Below are 6,670 nucleotides of genomic sequence, written 5' to 3' on the forward strand. Positions count from 1 at the left end.
CACATCTCCCTCTTTCTCTCCTTTGAAAGTACGTCGTAAACATGACACGTCTAGTGAAAAATAATAATGTTCCTTTTCACATGCATGTGCCTAATATGCAGTGTTGTGTTCTCAGTCTCAAACTAGGTTGAAATACATATATCAAATTACTGTGGAAGTCTGAACTGGAGACATGTGGTAGAAATCCATAAGAAATGCTTCTCTTTGTCATTCCAATAAGAAGAGAATGGTTATACCTCCTACAGTATGCCTTGTAACTAATGTATGTACCCTAAACATCCCTATGTCATCTAGGAATGTCCTTCATTGGCCCATGTGACTACACCAGTCCCTTCATAGCAACAGAGGAAGCCATTGATAAAGAGTAGGGTTGAAAGTGATCCCAGTTGTCTGCTGCACGCACGCACAGGGACACGCACACAGACAGACAGACAGTAGCCTTAAATCGCCTTTATAGTGGGGGATGAAAACCTCAGTGTTTCTCTCAGGGAACTGTCAGTGATCTTGGCAGCAGACTGAACACTGAGATTAGTGCCAGTCGGAGTGAACACTGAACGGAGGGTTAAGGTGGATCAAGCCTGACTTGGGCTGCTACAGGTGATGGAACCTTAGGGCCTCAGTGAAGCATTCCACAAGCTCTGGGTTTGGTTTGGTCAGTTTGCTCTTTCTTTGTCATTTTTGTCTGTTGCCACTGGGTTTGGCAGTTTGCTCTCAGCTCTAGCCTTTTATCTAGCCTGTGTAAAGCGCTGGAGAGCGAGACAGAGATGGGGCTGTGACCAGGAAATGAACCCCTCTATTAAGTATCACCTGAGGACATTGAGGAACTGTCTCTCTCCGAAACATTCATGTTGATAGCTATTGCATGGCAGAAGATGCAGAACAGTGACCCGTAAATGGTGTGATGCATACCACTCCTTCTGGTTGCCTCGCTGTGCTTTATAAAGAGACTATCTTTCCATGCAGTTTATATAGACAGCAATACCCCATAATAAAACACTTCTGTCTCACTCCAGCTGATCACTGGACATCAGTGATAGGAGAGATGGGCCTGCAGTGGAAATCGATTGGAAAATAAATTACCACCAGCAGCATAGACCTCGCCGGAGGTCTGAGGAGAAAGTGGTTGAATCTCCATTCCTTCTAAACTCCTTTGTGGTACAAATGTAAAAAACAATTGAGAAAAAACGACTAAAAATGTGATAAGAAACCAAACCTAGTCAACGTCAATAATCAGATGTGGACGGCGTCAAACGCTGCCGTTATTTATGGCTTTCGTTCACTACTAGGGCACGCTGCTTCTTCGGCAGACACTGAATTGTTTTTGATTGGCACGGGGCAGCAGGCCCTCGTTTCTCCTCTCCCAGCCTCCTCTCTGAATCAACGGAGTGTGTAAACAGATCAGTTTAGTGGGCTGCTGCCTCGCCGTTCACAGGTGCTCACTGTCAATCCAGCCAGTACAAAAGTAAATACAAATCCATAGCATTGACACACAGCATGTGCCTCGGTAATCTATAATCAGTCTTCCTCGACCAACAGTTTGGGTTAGATTCATGACCAGACTAGAGCAGATTCATATTAATGCATACTACAATGGCATATCATTACAATGGACATGAACATTACTGGTGGATTGTGGTGACATACAGATGTCGGATCTTAATTTGACCTATATTGTCACAGCAAAAGAATCCTGCAGCAACAGGATTGAAACATTTAGTCCATAATATGTTGCTTGCTCAGTGGTTAGGCTATTAGCTGGACAAAAAAGTAGGCTACAGGAAAAGTGCAATACTGTTATTATAACCATGTGTTAGTGTGAGCTTTCAGTGAACTAATGGAAATCACAGAAGCTCATCTGCATATCTGGTGACGCAGGAAAACAAAAGAGTGATCAAATTAAGATCCTATGTCTGTAGTTGTGTTATCTATAGGTACATGCATGGAGGTGGATGTAGGCTATAGCATCTGGTGAAGGTTATGAAACAACCTGGGACGTCAGAGAGAGTGACATAATCTCTAATCTAATGGCACTGCTTCCCAAATAATCCCACATAATCCACTGTAATTACGGACAATTAAAAGTGAACTCTCCTTAAACACGGATTTTAACTTTGATCACAATATTCAGAGCTAATTTCGACCAACATGCATTATTAATGAAAATCTATTCGCAACTCAAATTTGAATGCTTTGCAGTGCGCTGGGTGTGCATTCATTTCCATGGCAACATGGAGCATGACATTTCAACTGATGAAGAGACATAACCAGTAAAGATTACACATTATTGTACAATAGAACAAAATAAAGGCAGATTTAACTCATCCCCAGTTTGATGAGAATGAAGTACCACAGAGTTGCTTTATTTAATTTCATTTGAAACTTCTCTCAGGGCTGAAATATACTGTAACTACTGTTAATAATATATCTAGTGTTATTACTTGTGTTAATATCAGTGCAGGATACTGGAACTTGACGTGTTCCCATCAAATTTTAAGTGTGGTCACCTGTTGTCAAAGAGGGCGGCCATTTTGATTTCACTACGCCTTTCCTCATCTGGTTTTCAATCTGTAGGTGTTGTTAGAATGATACACTGTTTGTGTTCAATAACGCAAACAGCTTTATGAAGTGATTTTTGCATGCTGGGGGTCAGACAGGGCAGCGTTCCAGACACGTTGACGTGCTTATTAGTCTGTTAGCATACAGATGAGGTTGTCTGGTGCTGCCGGTTCTGTGCTCTTCTCTAATGAGGTTGAGAGGAGGTCTGCTCTGGGAAGGGGAGTTCCACACCGCGTTGACCTTTACACCCCACACAAAAATCCATCCTAAGGGTCTGTGTCTGACTGCAAACAACCATCCCACCATCCACCCAGCGGACGCCAAACATCAATCACCCTGTACTGGAGAGTGACGCGACTCTGAGAGGGAGGTCTGTAGGGCTGAGAGTGTGTCAGAGCCTGGTGCCACATCTGTTTGTGCCGTGTAGCCTAGTATGGTGGTCGTTATACCTGCTATGCCTGCAGCGCCTGGCATATCAACAACCATAGGAGTTGGCTACAGTATCCAGCACAGACAGATCTGGGATCAGGGCTAGGGAGAGACAGAGAGACGGGAGTGGCAGTGAGAGCGGTTGCAGCAGTCCTCTATCTACAGGCACTGATAGGCCAAAGTGATTGCATAACTGTTGTCATGATGATCATGTCACCTCCCTCTCTGCTCCACTGTCTGAGCAGCAGTGAACTGCATCGTCAGAGCAATGAAACATCAACCTCTGATGTCCATAACTACAAATGGAATGCCACTTACCTGACACCTATAGGACCTATTACCGTTTCTGTAAACCATTTCATATATATATTTTACTCCCCCTCTATGGTATTGCATTAGAAAAATAATAGCCTCCATTCCACTTGGCTAATGGACAGGTTTTTATGTCACCTTGAGTGGAGAAATTCATTTTAGAACTTGAGTTGCATCTTTATGTGTCGCGTTGAAGGCTAGTAAAATATACGATTCCGGCAATCGCTAGAATCAATAGTGCTATTATCTATAGTTTCGTGTTTCAAGTATGGTTATGTATAAAAGCGCTCAATAAAGCATGACCTTCACTGGGCACCATGGATGAGGGAACGAACGCCAACAAAACAATTATCTCGCTTCGTTTCCCCCGTCTCTCCGCATCGGCTCATACATCATTTTTATCAAAATGTAAACCCTAGCATTATATTGAGCTGCTGCAGGGCCGGCTCCACCCCCCCCCCCCTCGTCCCCCCCCCCCCTCGTCCCCCAGATCAATGGTTGATTGCACTGCTACTATTTTAAACAACAACCTGCCTCTCCTCTCTCTTCTCCAGTCAGGTCCACTCCCCCAGTCCCAGCCCCAGTCGATACAGATGGCAGTCAGATTATGGCCGTCGTTGATCACGTTGCAGAGACTATCTTTAATAACGACCCTATTAGAATGATGAAAGGGGACTTGTTGTTTTATGAACGGTGCAGACACACTAATACACGCCTGATGTGTAGGTACTTCGGGATCTGTGACAGTTACGGACTGGAGCCGTCACATGCTGGATGGTCGATGGTCTGTTATGAGCAAGAGAATGAATGACTACAAACCAGGATTTAAGACTATCACCCCAATTCTATTTCTAACTTCCTTGAAAACTCACATTATGTCCCTCTGAAAGGCACAGGGTGATAAAAATAGACCTTATCAGTTTCTCTCCACTCTCTACCATCTACTCTTTAATGGACTGGTTCTCTCTACTTTTATGGACACATTAAACATGTCAACGACTAAAAATCATTAGGACTTAGAGTTGACATTTACTGGCAGCAGTTCTGCAAGTCATTCAGGGACACATCCTCTGTCCCCCTCGGTAGAAATGTCAGACGAATAAGGTACAAAACTAGTGGCATCATCCGCACGGTTGTTAACTGGAGGACACAACGAAACGGAGCATTCCTCTGCCGTAGCCTGGCAACGGGACTATGTCTGTCCAGCGTCCACCCACAGAGGAGGAGTAAGGGGACGGGCTGGTTGCCGGGAGTGACGGCATCCCGTTTCATTCATCGGCTCCACTTTGGCTCCTTGCATGACAAAGAGGATGTAGGCTACTGTACACTGATGACTGAAACTCTGAATGGACTTGAGCTATTAGTAACTGTCGGTTATACCAGGGCACCACAATGGTGAACCTGTTATGTCACCTGCATGCCTACTCCTTGTTATCTATTGGTTAAAACTCCCTGATGACTCACTCAAACTTTCTCCTTCCTCATTGTTTACTGAATGGTACTTTCTCTGCCATCTCCCCTCAGTAGGAGGCCAGTGCACCAACTGATCAAATTTAAAACCTCAAAAAAATGACTAATAAAAAGCATTAGAACCCCACAATGGCTACGAGCCTGAGGCATTTCACATGGGACAAAGGGTTGCTGGGACATATGTGAGTTGTGTGAGTTGTGATGTGATGAGGGATGCAGGAGGGCGACTGTGAGGCTGTGACCGACTGCTAAGATTAAAGGATTATTTGCATTCTCGGTTCCATGGAAACTGTCGAATTGGAGACGGTAACAATAGCTTCCTGCAAGAAAATAGGTTTTATTAATTAAATCCCCCCCCATGATCAGGATAGAAGTAGATGAGAAATAGATGACATGCAGAGGCCGCACGTCATCTCTTACTCCCAATGTAATCACATATAACAGTGATGTCTCAGGGGAAGATAAATGTGTTGTTACTGTACGGCATCATCTACTATCCACTGTCTTCAAGGACCCCATCATGTCATGAATCAACCCCACACACGTCACACTATTCCCAGCCAGCGGCAGCGGATGTGTCCCTGAACTCCATCTACGCTCTGAGACCGATGCAGGGGGCTCGTAGAGGTCAATGGAGGATTATATAGCGCCTTATAACCATTCTCATCTTTTATATGCCCCGCTAGCACACAGGTAATGAGGGCAGGATCCTTTCTCCCAGGGCAGCGCTTAATATCCCCTATCATGGGGACAGAGGCCCTGTTGTGCCATGATGGAGCATCACAACCATCCATCTTGGCTCTAAAAAGACTACCAGTTTCCTCTAGCTACTACCTCCTTATCTGCCTGTGGTGTGAAGCTGGTCCTCTTCTCTTCCCAGTGCGGCCCAGAGCCTAGAGCCTATCCCAGCCTACCACAGTGGATTAGGCCCCTCACCAGTGACAATGACCGTTTCTGCACTGTAGGCTACTTGGAGATGGTCAATGTGTGACATTGGTTTGGCACCAACATTTTAGATCAGCCCTTATAAAATGGTCGCTACCCTAAACACCGTAGTCTGGAGGTGTCTACGTGATGTGATGTAGTGCCTGCGTCTGTGATCTGAATCACATTGTAACGTTTCTTCACTCTCCAGTGGGTGTTTCCATAAATGTCCCCAGTCACCGTTTCAGGATGTTGGGGAAAAAAACAATCCATAACATGAAACACAATTTCAGGAAAGCGATTGTGAAAACCTTGCTGACACCAGGAACGCTTTCCTCGCTCGTACCATCACGAAGCCAGAAAAAAAACTAATAATGATTTGAGTCATTGCAGAGCACAAATTCATCTCCCAGAAACAACCTTGTAATCACTCCCTCCCTCAGCTAGAGTTTAAAGGAAAGCTTGGAAATTGAGAAAATAAAAAATTAGATTGGGGAGTGGAGAGTGGGTGTGCTGTATCGAACTGTCCCCGTCAGGTGTGGGTTATTGAATTGATGTTGCTCCTTTAAACTCTATTTGCAGCAGTGGAGGTTGAGGTATGCGAGGCTGAACACCCAATAAAAGCTGGGCTCCCAGTGAATCCTGGAGATCTGGTATGTGATGCCTGGCGACCTTCCAGAGCCCCAAGGAGGATGGAGTCTGAATCCCAGGCTTCTCACTAGCCTCTCCAAATAAGATTGACCTCACCTCTCATTCATCCCCATGCAAGCCGTGGGCAAGACAGGGGTGTGTGTGTGTGTGTGTGTGAGAGTGTGTGAGTGTGTGTGTGTGTGTGTGTGTGTGTGTGTGTGTGTGTGTGTGTGTGTGTGTGTGTGTGTGTGTGTGTGTGTGTGTGTGTGTGTGTGTGTGTGTGTGTGTGTGTGTGTGTGTGTGTGTGTGTGTGTGTGTGTGTGTGTGTGTGTGTGTGTGTGTGTGTGTG

Source organism: Coregonus lavaretus (assembly GCF_964263955.1).
Source record: "Coregonus lavaretus genome assembly, chromosome: 13".
Classification (NCBI taxonomy): Eukaryota; Metazoa; Chordata; class Actinopteri; order Salmoniformes; family Salmonidae; genus Coregonus; species Coregonus lavaretus.